Here is a 23,309-nt window from a genome sequence, read left to right on the forward strand (position 1 = left end):
AAACAATGGAGATGGATGGATTGGATACTAGTATACAATTATGGACGGGCTGCCGAGTGCCGACACAGAGGTAGCCACAGCCGTGAACTACCGCACTGTACTGTGTCTGCTGCTAATATATAGACTGGTTGATAAAGAGATAGTATACTCGTAACTAGTATGTATGTATAAAGAGGGGAAAAAAAACCACGGTTAGGTGGTATATACAATTATGGACGGGCTGCCGAGTGCCGACACAGAGGTAGCCACAGCCGTGAACTACCGCACTGTACTGTGTCTGCTGCTAATATAGACTGGTTGATAAAGAGATAGTATACTCGTAACTAGTATGTATGTATAAAGAAAGAAAAAAAAACCACGGTTAGGTGGTATATACAATTATGGACGGGCTGCCGAGTGCCGACACAGAGGTAGCCACAGCCGTGAACTACCGCACTGTACTGTGTCTGCTGCTAATATATAGACTGGTTGATAAAGAGATAGTATACTCGTAACTAGTATGTATGTATAAAGAAAGAAAAAAAAACCACGGTTAGGTGGTATATACAATTATGGACGGGCTGCCGAGTGCCGACACAGAGGTAGCCACAGCCGTGAACTACCGCACTGTACTGTGTCTGCTGCTAATATATAGACTGGTTGATAAAGAGATAGTATACTCGTAACTAGTATGTATGTATAAAGAAAGAAAAAAAAACCACGGTTAGGTCACTGGTATATACAATTATGGACGGGCTGCGGAGTGCCGACACAGAGGTAGCCACAGCCGTGAACTACCGCACTGTACTGTGTCTGCTGCTAATATATAGACTGGTTGATAAAGAGATAGTATACTCGTAACTAGTATGTATGTATAAAGAAAGAAAAAAAAACCACGGTTAGGTGGTATATACAATTATGGACGGGCTGCGGAGTGCCGACACAGAGGTAGCCACAGCCGTGAACTACCGCACTGTACTGTGTCTGCTGCTAATATATAGACTGGTTGATAAAGAGATAGTATACTCGTAACTAGTATGTATGTATAAAGAAAGAAAAAAAAACCACGGTTAGGTCACTGGTATATACAATTATGGACGGGCTGCGGAGTGCCGACACAGAGGTAGCCACAGCCGTGAACTACCGCACTGTACTGTGTCTGCTGCTAATATATAGACTGGTTGATAAAGAGATAGTATACTCGTAACTAGTATGTATGTATAAAGAAAGAAAAAAAAACCACGGTTAGGTCACTGGTATATACAATTATGGACGGGCTGCCGAGTGCCGACACAGAGGTAGCCACAGCCGTGAACTACCGCACTGTACTGTGTCTGCTGCTAATATATAGACTGGTTGATAAAGAGATAGTATACTCGTAACTAGTATGTATGTATAAAGAAAGAAAAAAAAACCACGGTTAGGTCACTGGTATATACAATTATGGACGGGCTGCCGAGTGCCGACACAGAGGTAGCCACAGCCGTGAACTACCGCACTGTACTGTGTCTGCTGCTAATATATAGACTGGTTGATAAAGAGATAGTATACTCGTAACTAGTATGTATGTATAAAGAAAGAAAAAAAAACCACGGTTAGGTCACTGGTATATACAATTATGGACGGGCTGCCGAGTGCCGACACAGAGGTAGCCACAGCCGTGAACTACCGCACTGTACTGTGTCTGCTGCTAATATATAGACTGGTTGATAAAGAGATAGTATACTCGTAACTAGTATGTATGTATAAAGAAAGAAAAAAAAACCACGGTTAGGTCACTGGTATATACAATTATGGACGGGCTGCCGAGTGCCGACACAGAGGTAGCCACAGCCGTGAACTACCGCACTGTACTGTGTCTGCTGCTAATATATAGACTGGTTGATAAAGAGATAGTATACTCGTAACTAGTATGTATGTATAAAGAAAGAAAAAAAAAAACGGTTAGGTCACTGGTATATACAATTATGGACGGGCTGCCGAGTGCCGACACAGAGGTAGCCACAGCCGTGAACTACCGCACTGTACTGTGTCTGCTGCTAATATATAGACTGGTTGATAAAGAGATAGTATACTCGTAACTAGTATGTATGTATAAAGAAAGAAAAAAAAACAACGGTTAGGTCACTGGTATATACAATTATGGACGGGCTGCCGAGTGCCGACACAGAGGTAGCCACAGCCGTGAACTACCGCACTGTACTGTGTCTGCTGCTAATATAGACTGGTTGATAAAGAGATAGTATACTACTAATATTATATACTGGTGGTCAGGTCACTGGTCACTAGTCACACTGGCAGTGGCACTCCTGCAGCAAAAGTGTGCACTGTTTAATTTTAATATAATATTATGTACTCCTGGCTCCTGCTATAACCTATAACTGGCACTGCAGTAGTGCTCCCCAGTCTCCCCCACAATTATAAGCTGTGTGAGCTGAGCAGTCAGACAGATATATAATATATATAGATGATGCAGCACACTGGCCTGAGCCTGAGCAGTGCACACAGATATGGTATGTATGTGACTGAGTCACTGTGTGCTGTGTATCGCTTTTTTCAGGCAGAGAACGGATTATAAATAAAAGTGGTGGTCACTGGTCACTATCAGCAAAACTCTGCACTGTACACTACTGAGTACTCCTAATGCTCCCCAAAATTAGTAAATCAAGTGTCTAAACGGAGAGGACGCCAGCCACGTCCTCTCCCTATCAATCTCAATGCACGTGTGAAAATGGCGGCGACGCGCGGCTCCTTATATAGAATCCGAGTCTCGCGATAGAATCCGAGCCTCGCGAGAATCCGACAGCGTCATGATGACGTTCGGGCGTGCTCGGGTTAACCGAGCAAGGCGGGAAGATCCGAGTCGCTCGGACTCGTGAAAAAAAACATGAAGTTCTGGCGGGTTCGGATTCAGAGAAACCGAACCCGCTCATCTCTAGGTATTATGTGTAGAATTTTGAGGGGAAAAATAATTTATTCTATTCTGAAATAAGGCTGTAACATAACAAAATGTGGAAAAAGTGAAGCGCTGTGAATACTTTCCGGATGCACTGTACATTTTTGCTCCATGAGCTTCAAGTTATGCTACACATAACGCGTGAGTGCCATGTGACTCTGTAGCGATGAGTGTCTTTTTTGCATTTTTTCTGCAACAATGCGTATTAGACACACAGTAATATAATAGGACACACAAGCAGCTTCTGCAGATAAAAATGATATGCAGCACACATTAGGTAGAAGCCAATACCCTGTCAGTATGTGTTTGGAATTTGTGAGTTTTCTGGAACTCTGGAAAAAAACAAATTGAACATAGGAGCAATAAAAGATTTACGATTAAGCAAATACTTACTATTCAGCCCACTGAATTAATGTCCTGATTTTCCCATTGTTTTAGTCACAATTTTCAGGACCTATATTTACAGATAATAATGGAAAATTCTGGCTCCTCCTGCTTATTTTGAATATGCAATTTTGAATATTGAATGTCTGACCAAATACAAAAATATGACTTTGGCTCTACTTTTTACAAACTAGAACTCTGCTATAGTTCAGTGTAGATTTACATAGTCCCTAGGCCAACACTGATTCTTAGGCATTACCATAAATTGTGCATTTTTTAATTTAAAAATTCACAAAATCCTTTAGCAATTTTTTTTAAAATAGATATTACAATTTTTGCTATCAATGTTAATAAAAATTTAACTTTTTTTAAATTTTAGGCTTGACAAAATGTATAATAAATTTATACATTTCCTAGTAAAAGATTGAATGATTTGAAAAAAGAAATATTATTTCTGCCTTGACCAACTAGTGCTTGAGTTGTCAAGCCATAGGTCTGTTTGTCATTTTTTATGCACCCTATGCAGTTTGTTTATTCTGCCGTACTTTATATGTCTATAGGAGCATATGGCAGAAAATATATTGGTTCCCATTAGTATTGAGTAATCACACACGGCTAGTGAATTTTTCAGCTGTGCAGCTATTCAGTGTTATCAGTGATCCCAATTAGTCAGATTGCCTAGTGTTTTCTTATTCAGGGACACTGAACAAGAAGCAATTAGCACAGGCACCATAAAAGCAACACCTGACACATGTATAATGCATAAACTATTACAAATGGATGTCAGAATATTAATTAAATACTTTAGTACTTGATAGTAATTGCTTTACTATTAGTTTCAAAATGTATCTTAAATCAAATTTGTTTCCATACTTTATTTAACAGGATTTATTATCCTTTATCGAGTAAGTACCATATGACTGTCATTTTAAACAGATTCTTAAAACTGACAATACTGTAGATGGGCATGCCAAGTCTTTGGGCTTCAGTGAGAAACAATTGGTGATGGATGATCTACTGTAACTTGGGAGATTAGAATCAAATGGGGACTAGACAGAGAGACTGTCAGTGACTGCAGACTTTGGATGTTGACTGTGTCAATTGATGTGTTCCCAGTGATCCAGTCAACATCTGATTAATCTCTATCAGATATTGCTATTGTTTTCTGTGGCACACCTGCAGTCATATGGGGTGATGAATAATGTCTAAAATTATTAATGTGGCTTGCCAAACTACAGTACCGTAGATATTCTCCACAATTACCAGACCTCAGTGTCTTGATTCTGTGACTTGTCTCCTGTCATCTGCAAACCTTTTTGCAACTTCAGATTTCTCTCTGATGAATTACACGGGTGTCAGTCTTGTGAAGTCATCTATAAATGTCAAAAAATATCTGTATCCACTGACAGACTTTACTTCCTTTGGACCACATACATATGAATGTACTATCTCAAATGGTTTTGTAACTTTCCTTGCTGACTTGGAAAATGACCGACAACTTAGTTTTCCTAGTATACAAGTGGTGTGCAATAAGTTTCCAGATGCACAAAAAGTATTATATTTACAAACAAATTGAACATTACATTTTTTCAAAGTGTTGACCAGAGGAATCTAAAAAGTTGCATGTGCTCAAACCACTTGGTAAAGCAGCTGGGCCACTCTGGAGCATGTAGTCTTCTACATGCTGGATGAAGGTCTCCACTGCAGCTTCCAGTGGCTCAAAACGAATCCCACGCATCTTGCGTTTGGTTTATGGGAACACATAAAAGTCACAAGGGCAACATCTGGAATGCACGGTGGATGACCAAGCTTCTGGATGTATTCATGGGTTACAAAATCCACCACTTTCCAGGACTTGTGGGCAGGTGCATTGTCTGGATGGAAAAGGGAACTACGAGCGCAAGTACAGATGGAGCCTCGATAAACATGGCTCTGTCTGTACCTGGGCGTGCCAACCGCAGTGTCTGGGGCACATCTGTGATGTGCACGCGCCCCATGCAGTAGAATGGGAGCATCTCTGTGCACACCGGATAGCCTAGTCCCGCTGGGAGTGCACGTATGCGATGGAGCCACACTAGATGAGAGCGGCTCCATCTGTACTTGGATCGTGAGTGGAAATGGCTCCTAGCACTTGCAGCAGGCATTAGCTGGAGTACTAGTCCCTAGTGAGGGTGTAATGCTGAATGACTGGTACAGTAGCTAAAAGACCAGTCTTGGCCACAAAAACAGCAACCATCTGCTTGGCCATGCTGCAATCAGGTCAGAACTTCTAAGGCGGCACACCACTAACTGGGGTCCACTAGGCAGACTGTTGTTTGGTCTCGGTTTTAAAACTGTAGATCCAGGTCTCATTGCCACTGATGATCTCCCAGTCAGAGTTTGAGTAACTGCCATCAAACCTGTCCAGCATGTTGCAGCAAAAAGTCACCTAAGTCTCCTTCTGCTCTCAAGCCAGCTGTTGGGGCACCCAGCATGCAGAAACCTTGCTCAGACCAAGCTTTTCATGCAGTATCAAGTGAATGGATTCTGATGAGATGCATATCTCCTTGTCTACCTTGGCCATGGTCACCCTGGCATCCACCTCAACTATGGCCCACATAGCAACAATGTAGTCCCCAGTGATGGTGGACACAGGTCAGCCGCAACACTCCTCATCTTCCAGTGACCATCTCCCCTCCAAAATTCTGCAAACCACCCAAACACAGTGGTTTGGGACAATGCTAACTCCCAAATAGCAGCTCTCAATTGGTCAAAACTGTGCTTTAATACAATCATATTTTGATTGACAGGAAGCCAGTGTTTAGAGGTGGAAACATGGCATCTGTGGGTGTGTTTGTCAAAATGCAAGGCGTTTTTCGGGTGGGTCTCTGACGTCAGCCAAGACCACTTCCAGCCTGTTGATTTAGCAGAATTGTCGTTGACTTTGCCTGGCGCAGATGGACAAACTCTGCAATGTTCTGGTACATGGTAATGCTATCATATTGCACATTGTGATGTGACTGCAATGCGCACAATGGGCATTTTTTCTTTCTTTCTGGGCAGCAACTTATTTTAGCAATTTTGAGATCCGTGCTGAAAAAGGTCCATAGTGTGGAAGTGGTCATCCTCATCATTGTTTAATCATAACCACAGACTTTGTGGAGCCCAAATAGCAGTGAGTCCTAGGTTGGAGTCAAAGTGACATTTGCACTCTCCTTCAGCATCAGTGACAACCTTATTCCCTGCTGGGATTGGTTAATGGATGCTTACGCCACCTGTTTTGAACCATAGGAATCCAAGGACCAGACTTGCACATATAGGGATATTTCTTCATTGCAGAACAGAATTAAAGTTATGGACTTAAAAAATATTTTTTTGTGTGATATATTTTCCCAAACAGAATCACTTAGTGTGCCTACTGAAAGTGGAATGACGATTAGGTCAGATCTAGCATCATTAGAATAAGCTGACCAGAAACTTACCTGTGTGACCAGTAAGTCATGCCTGCATTATTGGGTACTGCATATATTTGTCTATTGCTGCTCACTGTGTATTGGTCATTATGTGTATTAAGCACATTAAGCACAAGTCAGACGGGTAATTGGTGGCGGATAACTCTAAGGAGAAGTGGTTAAAATACCGCTAGCTGGGATCCTGGCGGTTACAATGCCGCCGCCGGAATACTGACTATCGGTAAAATGCCTCAGCCGGCATACCAGTAATTCATCCTGAACCCACTCTAAGTATACTCCCAGTGGACTGGTATGGGTAACTAGGTGGCCAGGGTTGGACTGGCCCACAGGGGAACAGGGGAAACCACCAGTGGGCCCCACTGCCTGTGGGCCCACCTCCTCCTGTTATTAATCTTCTACATTACCATGCACGCACAAGCAGTGTTTACTATATATATATTTATCATGGTGGCCCAGCCCATGCAATCTCTACTGGTTAGCCTGGACTCTGTGGTGGTTGGCCACACCTCCACTATTGCCTGCCCACACCCTTAAGCATGGGCCCCTACCACTGCATTTCCCTGGTGGGCCCTTCTTGCCTTAGTCTGACACTGTAGGTGACTGAATTTCCAGTGTATTGACTTAGTTGCTCTTCCTTAAAACTAAAACATACAATTTTGTTAGATATATATGTACTGTATGTTATTCCCCTGAGTAATTCAGCCTTTGCTATACAGTATATGTCATTACGGTATGTCAAATGTGGATTGACTTGTTCTTTAACAAATACTCCTACAGTATGTTTAAAATATAAATGACAGCATGGCACTGGTCACTAAATACCTTGTAAATTCCACCTGTAGCCATGGTTTGGCTTTCTAATACCATGAGTGCTGTAGAATGCTTTAATGTATACAAACTACAAATGAGCAAGATTTATGTTACATAATAAACAATTACTGCTATCCCCCTGCCTGCACAAATAAAGAACTGTTTTGTAGTGAGCAATCAAAAGCTAATAGCTGTTAACACTTCAATTTATTTTGAAAACCTTAACACTCTTCATATATGACAAGTGTTAATAAATTAAATAAAAGTAGTAATCAGACAAGTAGAACTCAACATGTCAGATTAGTAATGTGATTAGCAATGTCTGACATTCTTCCATGAGAAGAGCCGAGGAGTTCCCTCTTGTTATTATCACAGAAGAGAGAAGAATATGCGCTGCAGGAATATAAATAATTTGGAAAGTCTCTCAGACAATATTCTACTCTGAGCCTCATTTGCACTTTAGAAACGCTGCCCTACAGACCTTATGTACTTTTAAGATTCATCAGAAAGATACATGAAGCAGACTCACAGCTAAAGAAATGTACATATTTAATGCGATCAGATCTCTAGGTTAGAAAATATCTAAGAAAAAAAGAGAAATATTAGAGAGCATGCTTTAGTGACTTCTTGCTTTGATAAATATCTTCTGGCATGTCATTTACTAAAAATGTACAACTTGAAGAGATGACAAATAAATGATTCTTCTAAGCACAAATAAGGGCCTGTTCCTTCTCATTATTTTTCTTTGTCAGATATTACAGGTTCTAGATCTCTGGTGCACATATAAAATTCACTTGTTTAGCATGCTGTGAAAATACATTCAGAAGGCTTTGTATGTGTTTTAGGGGCATTATTGATAGACTCCGGACACCTCAAAGTCTATATAGCATTGAGGCTACTTTTATTATATTAAGACTTGTGCAGCCATACCTATACATGCCTGATTCCCCAATCTGCAGATCAGGTCAGCCGATAGGTGATCCGATTAGCCGATTTCTTGCATTGATGATCATAGATCTGCCAGGGAATTCAACATGTTAAAAATTAAAATGTCCTGACTCCCAAATCCCATCCATTTTTTGGTCGGAATCAGTGATTCAGGAAAATCCAACATGTTGTATTTCTCCAACCCAATTTTTGCCAGCCGTGGGCAGAAAGGGGAATTGTGCCAATCAGTCATAGTTGTATGGGCCCCTTTACTCATTTCTCCCAAAAAATTGGTTGTTGCAAGTCTGTCTACATACTTAGATTAGTCTGACCCATGGTTGTAACTAGGAAGGTGGGCCCTAGGGGGGCATACGCCCCGGGCACCTGATTTAAGAGGATGCAAGCTGTCCCCCCTCTCCGGCAGACATACAGCAGCTATCTCCGTGTGCCTTGCTCCCAGCATTGCTGCTGCAGCCTGTGAGGGTATCAGCGCTCTGTCTCTCCCAGGCTGGGGAAACCTTGGGGAAGTTTTGCAGTGTCCCAGCCAGGCTCTCTTCCAATCACATGCCAGGACAGGAGCTGTGAGTGTACACAGAGACACAGACACTGTAGGCAGCAGCAGCTGAGTTCCAGCACTGACCACACACCCTGCTCCTCTGAGGATCATCAGAGCAGCAGCCCACTACTCTCACACACTGACCCCAGTGCGGCCATCTCTGTGCATGGCATATCACAGCCACTACAGTGTGCGAGAGCATCTATAGTGAGCCCATCTATAGGGATTGCTGTTATAAGAAATATATATATATATATATATATATATACCGTGAGTAAATCCAGAAGAAGTACATTTTTGCAGAGTACCTTTAAAGAATGCATCTATTGGAAGCATATACTGTATATATGGAAAGCATCTATAGGGGGTACAACTATAGGGAGCGCATCTATATGGAATATGTCCCAGAGCAAATAGATCTGTATTTGCTGGGGGGGTGCCACATTACTGCTTTGCCCCGGGTGACAAGGATCCTAGTTTCGGCCCTGGGCTGACCTATAATTACGGAAATGCTTAGTGGATATACCACAATAGAACTGCTTTAAAACAAGGATTTAAAAAAGTAACTTGCGCCCTAGCTTCAGCTCGGCAGATCTCCAAAAGGAGCACCACTCCTCTTTAAATGCAATAGAAACAGAAAGAGGTGATCTCCCAGCGATGCTATATATAGACTCCAGATCCGTAAATGTTCCTGGTTCTCAAACACAGAACATAATATCTGTTAGCTGGTAATAAAAATTTCCACAGAGATTCTGACGTCACTATTCTCAGACTTTTTTACCATTTGCTGTCCTTTTGGAACAATTTGATTGAAGATAACTACGTTCCCAGTACGAATGAGAACTGGAAAAGAAACCTTTGAGTGCATATAGGGCTTATCATGAAGGTAAGCCTGGTGTAGATAAGCCGTGGGCTGTCGTTTATATGAAATATGAAAGAAACCTTTATGTGAATGCATCATATTTAATACAGGTCAGTCACTGAGAATAGTGACGTCACAATAGAACTGCGCTCAACCCCTAAGGTGTGTGTGTTTGGCTAATGAATAAGTAGAATGCACATCAGATGTAATAAGGATAATGTATGGATAGACCCAAAGTGTGAGTTTGCACTTGGATATACAAATCAGAAAAATAAACATATGATGCGAAACAATGTTGTAAGCCACTGTATTTATTGTATCCTGGCCAATCTGAAGGTGTGCAGTTAATGCCCAAAGTGGGCAATATTGTCTCTTATAAAGTTCATGCAGGTTATACTATAGACTGCAGCATCCCGCACATCTGCTGTTGAAAAGTCTTTAGGAAAAATAATAATTATAACAAATGCTGGTGTTGGTAAAAAAAACTTTTAAAACCTTCATGATGCCCTGAGCTTACGGTGGTGGCATAAGTGGGGTGAAAAAAGGGGTCTCCGGACTGGTTTCCCCTCTCTGCCCCTGCTGCCCGTGGTGCGTCCTTGTTCAGACGCCCCCCGGGTGCAGGTCGGTCAGAGAGGTGGACCTGTCTAGCGGTGGGGAAAGGATTCAGATGCCGCTCTGCAGAGTGGCTAGCTGCGCCTCTCCCACCGCTTACAGAGGACTCACCTGTCGCCCGCTCCAGCCGCACGCCGCGCTCCATCACCGGCTTCCTCCGCTGTCTGGTATCCTAGCAGGGCTGCTGGCTTCCGGGTTGGTCCGGTCACGTGACCGGGTCTTTTCAACGTGGGAATGAGTCTTTCTGATGAAGTCTTTGAATCTGTAGTGGTTCTTTCTTTGTAGTTCCACCAACGCGTTTCAACCTTTTCGGTCTTCCTCTGGGAGTGATTGAAGTGTCACTAAATAGAGCCCTTATTAATATGTGATCTGAAATGACATTTAGCGGAGGAAGCCAGTGACGGAGTGCGGCGTGCAGCTGGAGCGAGCGACAGGTGAGTCCTCTGTAAGCGGTGGGAGAGGCGCAGCTAGCCGCTCTGCAGAGCGGCATCTGAATCCTTTCCCCACCGCTAGACAGGTCCACCTCACTGACCTACCTGCACCCTGGGGGGCGTCTGAACAAAGGCGCACCACAGGCAGCAGGGGCAGAGAGAGGAAACCAGTCCGGAGACCCCCTTTTTCATCCCACTTATGCCACCACCATAAGCTCAGGGCATCGTGAAGGTTTTAAAAGTTTTTTACCAACACCAGCATTTGTTATAATTATTATTTTTCCTAAAGACTTTTCAACAGCAGATGTGCGGGACGCCGCAGTCTGTAGTATAACCTGCATGAACTTTATAAGATAAATTAGAGATATACACAGCGCTAACAAAAAACTGGATATGGAAAATTAATAATCACAATTTATTATAAAACATTGTTGCAACAACTAAATTCATGTATAAAAAGACATTTCTTTGTCAATAAAAAAGTCAAAAAATAGGGCAGGCACAGCAATTTTGTTTGGTAAATTACCACATGAGGAAGCCGAGTAGGTACACTGGTACGAGTCCTTGGAATGGTAGCCACAGTCCTAGGGTGCAGTTTTCAGTGCTAGCAGGTAGGGTCCAAATGCAAAGGCAGATCTTTGTAGTGTTTGATCCGGACTGGAATGAGTCCTGTTTGAAAGCTGGATCTTATTATGCCTTATGGACTTCTGCTATTTTTCCCAATTTGCTGGTGGACTTCTAGGCTGGTTTCCAGGTGACAAGAGTGATTCCAGTGGTATACGGCTCCTCAGAACCAACGCGTTTCGCTGTGTTCACAGCTTTTTCAAGGTATACCTTGAAAAAGCCTAGAAGTCCACCAGCAAATTGGGAAAAATAGCAGAAGTCCATAAGGCATAATAAGATCCAGCTTTCAAACAGGACTCATTCCAGTCCGGATCAAACACTACAAAGATCTGCCTTTGCATTTGGACCCTACCTGCTAGCACTGAAAACTGCACCCTAGGACTGTGGCTACCATTCCAAGGACTCGTACCAGTGTACCTACTCGGCTTCCTCATGTGGTAATTTACCAAACAAAATTGCTGTGCCTGCCCTATTTTTTGACTTTTTTATTGACAAAGAAATGTCTTTTTATACATGAATTTAGTTGTTGCAACAATGTTTTATAATAAATTGTGATTATTAATTTTCCATATCCAGTTTTTTGTTAGCGCTGTGTATATCTCTAATTTATCATTCATTCAGGGACTAACTATCCCTTTAAACAGCAGCTGAAAGGATTAGCATATCTTCGTAACAGCGCCGGACAAATTACCTTGGTAATTTATTCTTTGCATGAACTTTATAAGAGACAATATCGCCCACTTTGGGCATTAACTGCACACCTTCAGATTGGCCAGGATACAATAAATACAGTGGCTTACAACATTGTTTTGCATCATATGGTTATTTTTGTGATTTGTATATCCAAGTGCAAACTCACACTTTGGGTCTATCCACACATTATCCTTATTACATCTGATGTGCATTCTACTTATTCATTAGCTAAACACACACACCTTAGGGGTTGAGCGCAGTTCTATTGTGGTATATCCACTAAGCATTTCCATTTCCATATAGGTGGGTTGGAACACCCACCAGAACGAGCAGCACACCCCGGCTAGCTGTAAAATAAAGACACTCAGTGCGCAGAATCCTCCAATTTATAGTATTGACCTATAATTACTGCCACCTGGTGTAATGTTTCCATCCTTTGAACATTTTTAAAATGCCACAACCTTTCTGGTTTATACATTCTTATACAGGGCCGAGCAGTTTACTATGGTTATCACTCGTGAAATGTCCTATCACTCAATAACGTTGTCTTTCCTCTTTCTACGCTAATCATACAAATGTAGATCAATATCAATACAAATGCTTCAAAACAGGTAGATTATGTTACAATTCCCCTGCCCCATCCATTATTTCTTGATGCCCACATATAATACAATTTACATTTTAGTGACATACTGACATCAAATAAATGAATGGGGGCTCATGTCCATGGATGTTGAAAATCTTGAACTTTGCCCTTGTTATAAGAAAGCATTAGAAACATGTTCATTAACGCCTCCTAAAACTACCCTGCAAGTTAGTGTACTATGGACCTTATTAAGAGATTAACACAGATTTACATTCATCTCCTCAGATGATGGGGCATCCAGCACAAGGCAAGCCCATCCAGCATGTGTGAGGCCACCTCTCGATGTGTCCCCAATTAGACTGCGGATGCATCGGAACTAAGGTTAACCCCTGGCAGCACAGCCCAGCTGCACTATCAGTCGGTAGGCTGCCTTTATTTTATCGGAGTGGCTGCATGTGACATCACGCAACTGCCCTGAAAATGGTCCCGGCCTACCCCATTTTGCTTGCCCTGTCCCCCAATGCCATGTCACCACCCCACGAATGCCCGCCGCTGTCAATCACATCCATCGGGGATGCAGCCGCAATGTGTCAGTCTGTGCAGCCACAATGCACCCGTTGCGCATGCGCAGTTTGCCTCCACCAGCAAACTGCAATGCAAGTCGCATTAGTGGCAGGTGAATGACCCCTATGTACTTAACCAGCCATGCTATAGAATGTAAGCATTAAGCTCTGAATGGGGCAGACAATGTTATAATTAAATTAAACTGTTTGAATGTGAAAAGAAAAGGAACTATCAGTATTTTAATTAGCTTTTAAGAATGTGTGATAAATCGTTGAACTTACCCCAGTGATCTCACAAGTTCTCAGTGAAATAACAAGCTGCATTCTGAAGGATATTGACTCAGGCCAGAAAATGGCTGCCTTTACCGTGCATACTGTAGGTGATAAGTGTTCTTGATAATACAATATACACATAAAATTTGATAAAGGTCAACTTACCTTTTTTAGCTTCATCACCATGTGACGCTCTTAGTACCATGGTGGTCATTCCGAGTTGTTCACTCGGTAAATTTTTTCGCATCGCAGCGATTTTCCGCTTAGTGTGCATGCGCAATGTCCGCACTGCGACTGCGCCAAGTAAATTTGCTATGCAGTTAGGAATTTTACTCACGGCTTTTTCTTCGTTCTGGTGATCGTAGTGTGATTGACAGGAAGTGGGTGTTACTGGGCGGAAACTGGCCGTTTTATGGGTGTGTGCGGAAAAACGCTACCGTTTCTGGGAAAAACGCGGGAGTGGCTGGAGAAACGGAGGAGTGTCTGGGCGAACGCTGGGTGTGTTTGTGACGTCAAACCAGGAACGACAAGCACTGAACTGATCGCAGATGCCGAGTAAGTCTGGAGCTACTCAGAAACTGCTAAGAGAGGTGTAATTGCAATATTGCGAATACGTCGTTCGCAATTTTAAGAAGCTAAGATTCACTCCCAGTAGGCGGCGGCTTAGCGTGAGTAAATCTGCTAAAAGCAGCTTGCGAACGAACAACTCGGAATGAGGGCCCATATTCTATATAAACTGGTGCCATTTTGCTAATACTGTATATGTGAATAATTTTAGTGATAAATGCAGAGAACCTTATTTTTGCAAGAAATAACAAGAAGTCTGAGTAATACTATGAATCTCCTAAATAAGGTATTTAAAACAATCTGACAAAGTGAAATAAGGTGAAATTAAGTAAAAAGCTGAACAGAAACCAGCTGTCAAGAGAGTTTATTCTAGAAGTCTAGCATACTTTACATTCTGACTCAGCTCTGGAATTAACAGTTCAAGCCGAATTGCAGCTTCATTCAGAATGTCATTTCAGCACAGAACACTGAAATTGCGAATGTTCTGAAAGTATGAATGTTCCCTGTTCTCAAGTTAGTACATATATCCGCAGGTACATGTCTTTTACTATTTCAAGTCGAGTCATAAAATATACAGTACTTATGACAAAGCGTATCTATTAAATGTAATATTAAAAATATAATTCTTTTAAGGAAATCAAGTGATTAAAAAATAGAAATATTTAAGATCCTTTGTATTTTAGCCCCCAAAGTGTAATTATTTATAGCCGCATGTTGCATTGATAGGCAATGTTTTTCCAGGGCTATTCATGAAAATGCTTTTGCAGTAGTTCCAACATGAGTCTGCATTAGCGAAGTGTGAAAGTAAAGTGATACTGTAGCTTTCTCTATCACCTTACTGCAATACTTGTCCTAATTAATAGAATGAATGTATCAACTTAACATGAACACTCCTATGTTGCGTAATAAGTACTGAAATGCCCACCGGGCTGTTCAGTCTACACCATTTGGTATGATGTCCCTTCGGCAAGTTACTGTACAGAAGTTTGACAAACATGAACAAGGTTGGACACTTGTAATGAACCTCTGTTGTGTTAGATAATAAGTTTCACCCAGCACCACAGATGTGAGCAAGCCTACGGGTGAAACGTGCAATGTGACCGCTGATTATCTGGGTGTGGTATGGAAGGTAGATAGTAACTAGGTCGACAGTGTCTAGGTCGACCACTATTGGTCAACAGTAACTAGGTCGACAGGGTCTCTAGGTCGACATCGTCTAGGTCGACAGGTCAAAAGGTCGACATGACTGTTTTTTTTTTTTTTTTTTAATGTGATGTTTTCTTCATAGAGTGACCGGGAACCTCAATTAGTGCACTGTGTCCCCTCGCATGGCTCGCTTCACTCGCCATGCTTCGGGCAAGGTGCCTCGCTGCACTCGGCACAGGTTACAGTTCCCAACTGTAGTCCACATGGATCGTTAAGTATGAAAAGGTTCAAAAAAAGAACAAAATTGTGACAAACTCATGTCGACCTTTGACCTGTCAACCTAGAACATGTCGACCTAGAGACCCTGTCGACATAGAACCCCTGTCGACTTAGTTACTGTTGACCAATAGTGATCGACCTAGATAATGTCGACCTAGTTACTGTCGACCTAGAGACCGGATCCCCATTATCTGATGCAATGCCGTAGTTGTAACAAGACGAACTGATCCTGTATGTTTGAATGAATGTACACACTCTGATAGCCAGACACCCAGATGGAGGCAGCACTCTCTCCCTTTAAGCCTTCTCTCATTTACGAATTGCGGCGTGACACCCTGCAATGTCAGCTGATATCAGGGTGTCAGCCATGCTGTAACGGAAACAACATAAAGGCTTCTTCACTATCAGTTCAACACCAGCAGGCATCCGGCGATACTCTCATCCACCTTCAGCTGATCTCTCCTGAGTCCTCATGCGATCAAGAAGGTGGGCAGATATCAGCTGTGACACGATCTGCTGGACTATTCTCATTCTATTTCCCCTAAAAAACTTTTTTGGATGTTCACATGAGATTGTTCACAATATTTAGTGATTTAAATTGTGTTTCTGTTGCTCCGATATTTAACCTATAATTGATGACTAATTGTGAGATTATGGTAGTGACTTTTAAACAGCTATCAAGGGATCTGTGCTGTGTGATGTTCCACCATCTCTTATACAACTGAGAACGACATCTATCAACCTTTTGTCACTTATACAGATACAATATATGAGTGTGAATGTGTTTCTAACTGTCCCATTGTTTCTTATAAAACTGAAGGGCACATACGCTATTGTGTGGGTAATTTACAGGCAGTTACCCTGATAGTATGGGGATCTGCCCCTAATTACCCTCTGGTGCTTAACGAATGTGATACAGTGCATCTGTGTACTTATTAGCAGTTACTCTGACTGAATGGTATTTTCTCTGGCATTTAGATGAACGAGACACTGTGGGGTATATTTACTAAGATTCGTATATTTCAGAATCATGTTCAAGTTCAATCGCGACTGACATCGACAGTGTAAACTTGCAACTTTTTGAATTGATTACGACTCATTTACTAAGCGTTCGTATTCGTATTTTTTCAATCTTCCGATGTCGATGTCATTCGTGCTTTTCTGCTGTTGATTGCGGCCGCGTTTGCTATTTCGCGGCCGCGTTGGGGGGTTTTTTTTACGACTGCGTCACAAGTCTTTTACGGCAGTGATTTGGAATTTGCTGCCGCGTTTTGACTTCTAAGTTTCGTTTACGTCACGCGGCCGTGATTGGTTGTATTCGTAAAGGAGGAGTGTCTGTGCATGTTACTATAAAAACGCCCCAAACACTCCGCACCTCGTGGGTTTAGCTAGTGGAGAGGAGAGAGGAAGGTGTATTTGGAGTTGGTGAGTTTGGTGGAGTTTTTGGTGGATTTGGAGAGGAGTTTGGTGATTGTTGAGTGCTGTACTGTGTGTGTTAGGAGTCTTGTGAACTTTGTAGTATTGTTTTTTCCCAGTTTGTAAACTTTTTTGTCCTTGTTTTATTATTTCAGTCTTTTGTCATTGTTTGTGAGTGAGTGAGCGTGTGTTGGCTGTGTGGTGTGTAGTAGGAGTAGTGGAGGAGTGTGTTTTGTGTTTTCATTTTTCAGTGTTTTATGTTGTTTGTCATGTCCGACTCAGAGGTCAGTGTGGTGGCGGAGGTTAGTGAGGTGGAGGCTGGTAGTGAGGTGGAGGCTGGTAGTGATGTGGAGGCTGGTAGTGAGGTGGAGGCTGGTAGTGAGGTGGAGGCTGGTAGTGAGGTGGAGGGGGGTAGTGAGAGGGAGGAGGTTAGTGAGGAGGAGGAGGAGGGGGTGCCTGTTGGTGGATTTTCCAGTGATAGTGATGGTGTTGTGGCTCCGTAGCCACGCACCACTACCAAGACTGGCAGGAATATAAAGTTCAGCTATGCTGAAAACATGGCGTTGGTACGTGAGCTGATGAAGCACCATCGCCAGTTGTTTGGTCAGGATGCTGCCAGGGTGTCCTCCCGCAGGAAGTCTGCCCTGTGGGGGCAAGTTATACTTGCTGTAAATAGTGAGGGTGTGGTGAGGCGGACAGAGGACACGTGCCGCAAGCGATTTTACGATATTAAGCGGCGTGTCAAGGCCAAGATGGCCAAAGAGTCCAAATCTGCACGTAGAACCGGAGGTGGGCCACCTTTACGTGTAAGCTATCGGGACTGGGAGGAGCCTGTGCGGGCATTGATTCCTGGCGAGGTGGTGTCTGCTACTCATGTCCGGGATTCGGACCGACCCACGCAGGATGGTAAGTTTGTTTTGTTTTATTGTTCTTAAAATGTGTGTTCAATTTCTTTAATGTAATTGTTAAAGTTTTAAGTTTTTTTTTTTTGGCAAAAAACAGATTGCATGCCTATGCTCCCTTAAGGTGTGTTTGTTTTTTGAATGTGTTTTTTTGCTCCTTTTGTTTTTTAATTTTTATTTTAAATAACAAAAACATGTTTTTTTATTTTATTAAAATTTTTGGAGCAAATTTTTGCGATAATGCTTGAACATGTGTGTTTGTTTTAAAACCTCAAAATGTATTTGTTTTAAGTAAAAACTTAAAAGCGGGGCAATTTTTAAAACATTAAATTTTTTTAAAATTGCCAAGTACTGAATCTCTGCAATATCTGAGTCCAAAATCTTTTAGGTATAAACTTTATTGTGTGCCACATCAAGTACATTTTGATATTCAAATAAAAATCATGAATATAGAAGCTCTTAAGCTTATTTTTTTTTGGGAAAGCAAACCAAATAGATGCTTACAGTACATTAATGGTTTTCACTGGTTCATTTGCCAAAAAACATGGTAATAATGTTGGGGTCACTTTTTCCACAGTCACACAGACCAGCCGGCCAGACAGGCCTCAGACCAGTCAGGATGATGGTGGTATTGCAGGTAAGTCTTCACTGTAGTCACATATTCTGAAAACACATAGAAGTACAAAATAATAAGGCTAAATTTTGCACCTAGGTTCTGCTTCTGGAAGCCGACCTCCTGTAAGGCGCCCATCACAGGGCTTGGGACACTTACCCAGGAGGCCAACTAAGACACGGCGTCTTGGCTCTGATTCTGCACCTCCATCATCCCCACCCAGGCGAAGACTATCGGCAGTGTCACCCCAGCCACCACTGGCACTATTGGCGAGTTCGCAGAGTGATGAGGCCAGATCACCTCAGTTATCTGGTGAGTAAAAACATAAATTAAACACATAAGCAATAATATACACTGTACACTTAAGATGTTGTTAGTTGGTTTGGAGTTTACATGTTTTCCTCAACAAGCAATGTGATGTAACGTCTTCAATTGCTCAAGGTGCTTTATTAAAAATAGATAAGGTCTTAGTGGATGGTCTAGACAACCTATTTGTATGAAAAGAACAGATTTGAGTATACATTAAGCACACACACGTTCACATTTTTCAAAAATATGAAGACAAATAAATTTTGGGCCCAAAAAAAAAAAATATTACAGTGTTCACACATCGCCCCTGTCCAGTATGTAGATGGCTTACTTGCTCAGCTCCTCTGGACTATACAGGTAAGTAGTCTATATCGTGGTGAGGGGAGGGAATCTAACAGTGTAATGTTGTTGAGGGAAGTTAGTTAGTTGAGGAATATGCTAATTTGACAATGTTTGCGCCTGAGTTGTTTTTTTAATCAAAAAAAGTTATCAATTTTTTAAGTTGCAAAAAAAAAAGAGCTACTAATGCAAAAATGTAGTTTTAGGAATGTAATAATGTGTTGCATTAGCCTTGACAAATTCTAAAAATTACAACATTGCATGTTGCCTACCCCATACAGAGCACAACTTGATGTCCGCCGAGGACCAGCAGGGACCAGAACAACAGCCATCCTTCACACTGCAATTAACAGCTGTGGATCCAAGCATGCCAATCCAGTTGCAGGATATACCCCAACCATCCAGCAGTCCACAACTGCCACAAGCTCCGCCCCCAAGCCAAATTCCGGACGATTTTTGGGCAAGTTGGACAAGCCAACAGGCCCAAAGCAATGCCACCCTGACCCAACATACACAACACCTTGCCAGTCTGCCCCATCATCTACCGCGTATTAGTCGCAACTCGGGCAGACTAATAGTACAAGTAGGGAGAATGGCTACCTCTATGGAGCAAATTAGGGCAGAAAACAGCCAAATGAATGCTAATTTATCCCGCATTATAGATGAACAACAGCGACATCAGCAGGCACTAGTTCAGATAATTCAACACAATCAAGTGGTGAATGAGGCCTTATCCAGGATTGTAGCCAGCCACACTGCTACAAACACTCAGCTGATTGCCAGTTTAAATAATCTGAGCAGCAATATTGCTATGATGGGTGCTCAGCAAGTTACCTCCAGCTCGGGAACCACGACCCCTGTTCAAACGCCAGTAACCTCCCCTGTCCGGCGTTCATCAAGAGCACGTGCCAGTGAGCCAGCACCCAGCACACACAAAAGAAAAAAATAACATAAAACTTTTTGTGCAAATAAATAAAAGAATTTGTAAAAAAAACACATTCCTGTGTCCGTCTCCAAAATTTAAGAAGCTGGTCTGTATGTATGTAGTTATGTTTTTCAAGGGTAATGACTGTAAATGTTTTGTTAGCATCAACTAAGCACAATGGACACACCACTATAAACAACAAACAGTAAGTAACAGAACACACAATAGAAAGTAGAGCAAAGTGTTTAGTGAAGGATAATTACAGCATAATAAAACTTACCTGTAAAATATCGCAGGATCACTTCTTGACGTACCTGCCTCCCTACAATTGTACTCACACTGTCACCAGATGTATCTAACTCCTCTGCTTGCTGACTGCTTTCTCCCTCACCATGTGCCAGATGTTGACTTAAACACAGATTATGGAGAAAACAGCAGCAGAACACAATTCGAGTCACCTTTGAGGGACTATACAACAAAAGGCCACCAGATTTATCAAGACACCGAAAACGTGACTTCAGCACCCCAAAACATCTTTCTATCACATTCCGCGTAGCCTTATGTGCATGATTATAACTGTGTTCAGCAGGAGAATCAGGTAGGGACAATGGAGTAAGGAGCCAAGAGTAGCAGCCGTAACCCCCATCACCTGAAAAACATATATAGTCAACATTAGGACATATGTTAGATTATTCTCTCACCTCCTCCAAAATCTAGGCTGTGGTTAAAAGACATACACACATAACATTTTCAACATACCCAACAGCCAGCCATCAGGCATTTGTCCCTCCTCAAATTTATCGAAGAGCGATGACTGACTGAGGATGAAGGAGTCATGGCAGGCACCAGGGTAACCTGCAACAACACTCATAATTTTTAAGTTTGCATCACAGACCACCTGGACATTAGTTGATTGATCCATATGCCTATTAGTATATATATACTGGCGGCCCTTAGGTGATCTCAGCTGAACGTGTGTGCAATCTATGGCCCCCAGCACATTGGGCATGCCAGCAAGCTCATAGAAAGCTACCCTGACAGCACTCCACTCCGACTCCTCAGTAGGGAAGCAGATTGAGGCTTTAATGTGTGGCTCCAACACATCCAAAACCTGAGTGGACATTAAATAAGCTAAGGTGAGTGTCATGTTAGGTATTCTCTACAATACTGTGGTGTTTCAACTTACACAAGCAACACTTAGCCATAACCGCATATGTATTTTTAGACTCACCTGCATCAAAGATTTTGAAAAGGTGGGCTGTGAGATCCCAATGACGTCGCCTGCCACAGCCTGGAAGCTCCCAGTAGCCATAAAGTGTAACACAGCCAGGAGTTTGTGTAGGCCTGAGACAGAGCGAGAGCGTGCTGTCTCAGGGTCTATGCCCAGTTTGACAAGGTCATACAGGTGAAAAATGTTGTTTCTATTTAGGCGGAACATCTGTATGACCCTATCATCGGACAATGCATTTAGGTTTAAACGACCTCTAAAAAATCGAGGCTGGCGCAGCCTCCGCGGTACCTGGACAACCTGTTGGCCATGTTCACTTACCTGGTCCTGATTCCTGGAATTCTCATGGAGCAGTCTAACGTATCCCACAGCCAACAAAAATCCATTGCCACACACCACAGCCGCCATTTCAGAGTGAGAGAAGTTCAGAATGTGCCTGAAACACTTTTATAGGGCCAAAAAAACAGGTGTGAGTAATGGATAATTCATTTCACATGTAAACGCGGTTTTCAAAGGCTGGCGCGTTTTTTTTTAGGAAAAAAATGCGAATAGTAATTTTTCGCGGCCGCGAAACCATTTTCGCGGCAGCAAATACAATTACGAATGGTTAGTAAATGACCGAGATTCACATCTAAACAGGCGTAATTTGACCGATGGTGTATTCATTCGTAATTTTTCACTTGGACAAGAAAAAAAATACGAATGGCCTCATCACTGCCGTGATTACTGTTTAGTAAATGACCGAGATGCCACTTAGAACAAAAAACGCCATCACGGTCAAAATCGGGAGCTTAGTAAATATACCCCTGTGTATCTGAATTTGATTTGTTATATTGTTGCCAAGCTAGATCTTTAGTTTATAAGCGTATGATACACAACAGAGGTTCATTACAAGTGTCCAACCTTGTTCATGTTTGTCAAACTTATATACAGTAACTTGCCGAAGGGACATCATACCAAATGGTGTAGACTGAACAGCCTGGTGGGCATTTCAGTACTTATTACGCAATATAGGAGTGTTGATGTTAAATTTCAACCAACTTTGGTCCACAGAATTTATTTATTACTGATCAACACCTATCTGGGTCTCAATTGAAGAATTGTTGTATCAATATACGGCATTTAACGCTGTCCAGTGCTGATGGTGATATCGGGACTCTAGCAACCAGGACTTCTACCTGTGTACCTGCTGGATCCATCCTTATTCGGGCTAAGTGTGTGGTGTGTTGCTGGGCTGTCCATTGGGAACCTGCTTTTTAACATCAAGGCACACACCACATACCTCAAATGGTATGAGCCAGAAGTTCCATTCTTTCTCTTTTATAAGCACTAAAAGACTGCTTCCAAATGTTTACATGCTAATGTTTACTAAAGGGGTCTGTACAATAATTTTTATTATGTTTTCATGTTTTTATGTCATGAATATGTGCACTGTGTCACTTTATATTCAAGGGAGTCTGTCCCAATAAAATGTTGTTTTGTTTTGATACAAATCAGACTTGTCTAATTGGATTGTAAATATACTTTAAAGAGACTAGCGCTCACTATAAGACACCCCTTTTTCTACCCAATTTATCAAATCCAGCACTGGTGTTTGTGCATAATTTGGTGTTCAAATAGTCTGCAGCACAATTCTCTTTGTGTGCGCACCATTCCACCAAAAAACTTAAATCTATAGATCAATGCAAAAGGTGCAAATGCAATATTTTTCGATGCAACCAGTGAAAATTCTGCTTGCTTTTACTTACGGTACATACAATGGTCAGATTTATTTTCAATAGAGTTGACCTAGGACTCTCCCAACTCTAAAACAGCTTGCACAATTTAACTTTTACCCTCCTGCAGTGTATGGTTTTGACAAGGCGCAAAATGGGATA

General features: G+C 42.1%; 1 protein-coding gene and 1 long non-coding RNA gene across 7 annotated transcripts in view; both read right to left on the reverse strand.

Annotated features, from left to right (window-relative positions):
* AFF2 (ALF transcription elongation factor 2) overlaps window positions 1-23,309 on the reverse strand; it is a 741,379-nt gene that overhangs the window by 137,153 nt on the left and 580,917 nt on the right. The window lies entirely within an intron of this gene.
* LOC134949055 (uncharacterized) lies at window positions 18,530-20,564 on the reverse strand. The gene is made up of 3 exons (XR_010183091.1): window positions 20,485-20,564; window positions 18,791-18,940; window positions 18,530-18,681 (listed from the first exon to the last, which is right to left on the reverse strand). It is a non-coding gene; the product is annotated as an uncharacterized LOC134949055 (long non-coding RNA).

This window comes from Pseudophryne corroboree, chromosome 8, assembly GCF_028390025.1.
Source record: "Pseudophryne corroboree isolate aPseCor3 chromosome 8, aPseCor3.hap2, whole genome shotgun sequence".
In the NCBI taxonomy this organism is placed as follows: domain Eukaryota; kingdom Metazoa; phylum Chordata; class Amphibia; order Anura; family Myobatrachidae; genus Pseudophryne; species Pseudophryne corroboree.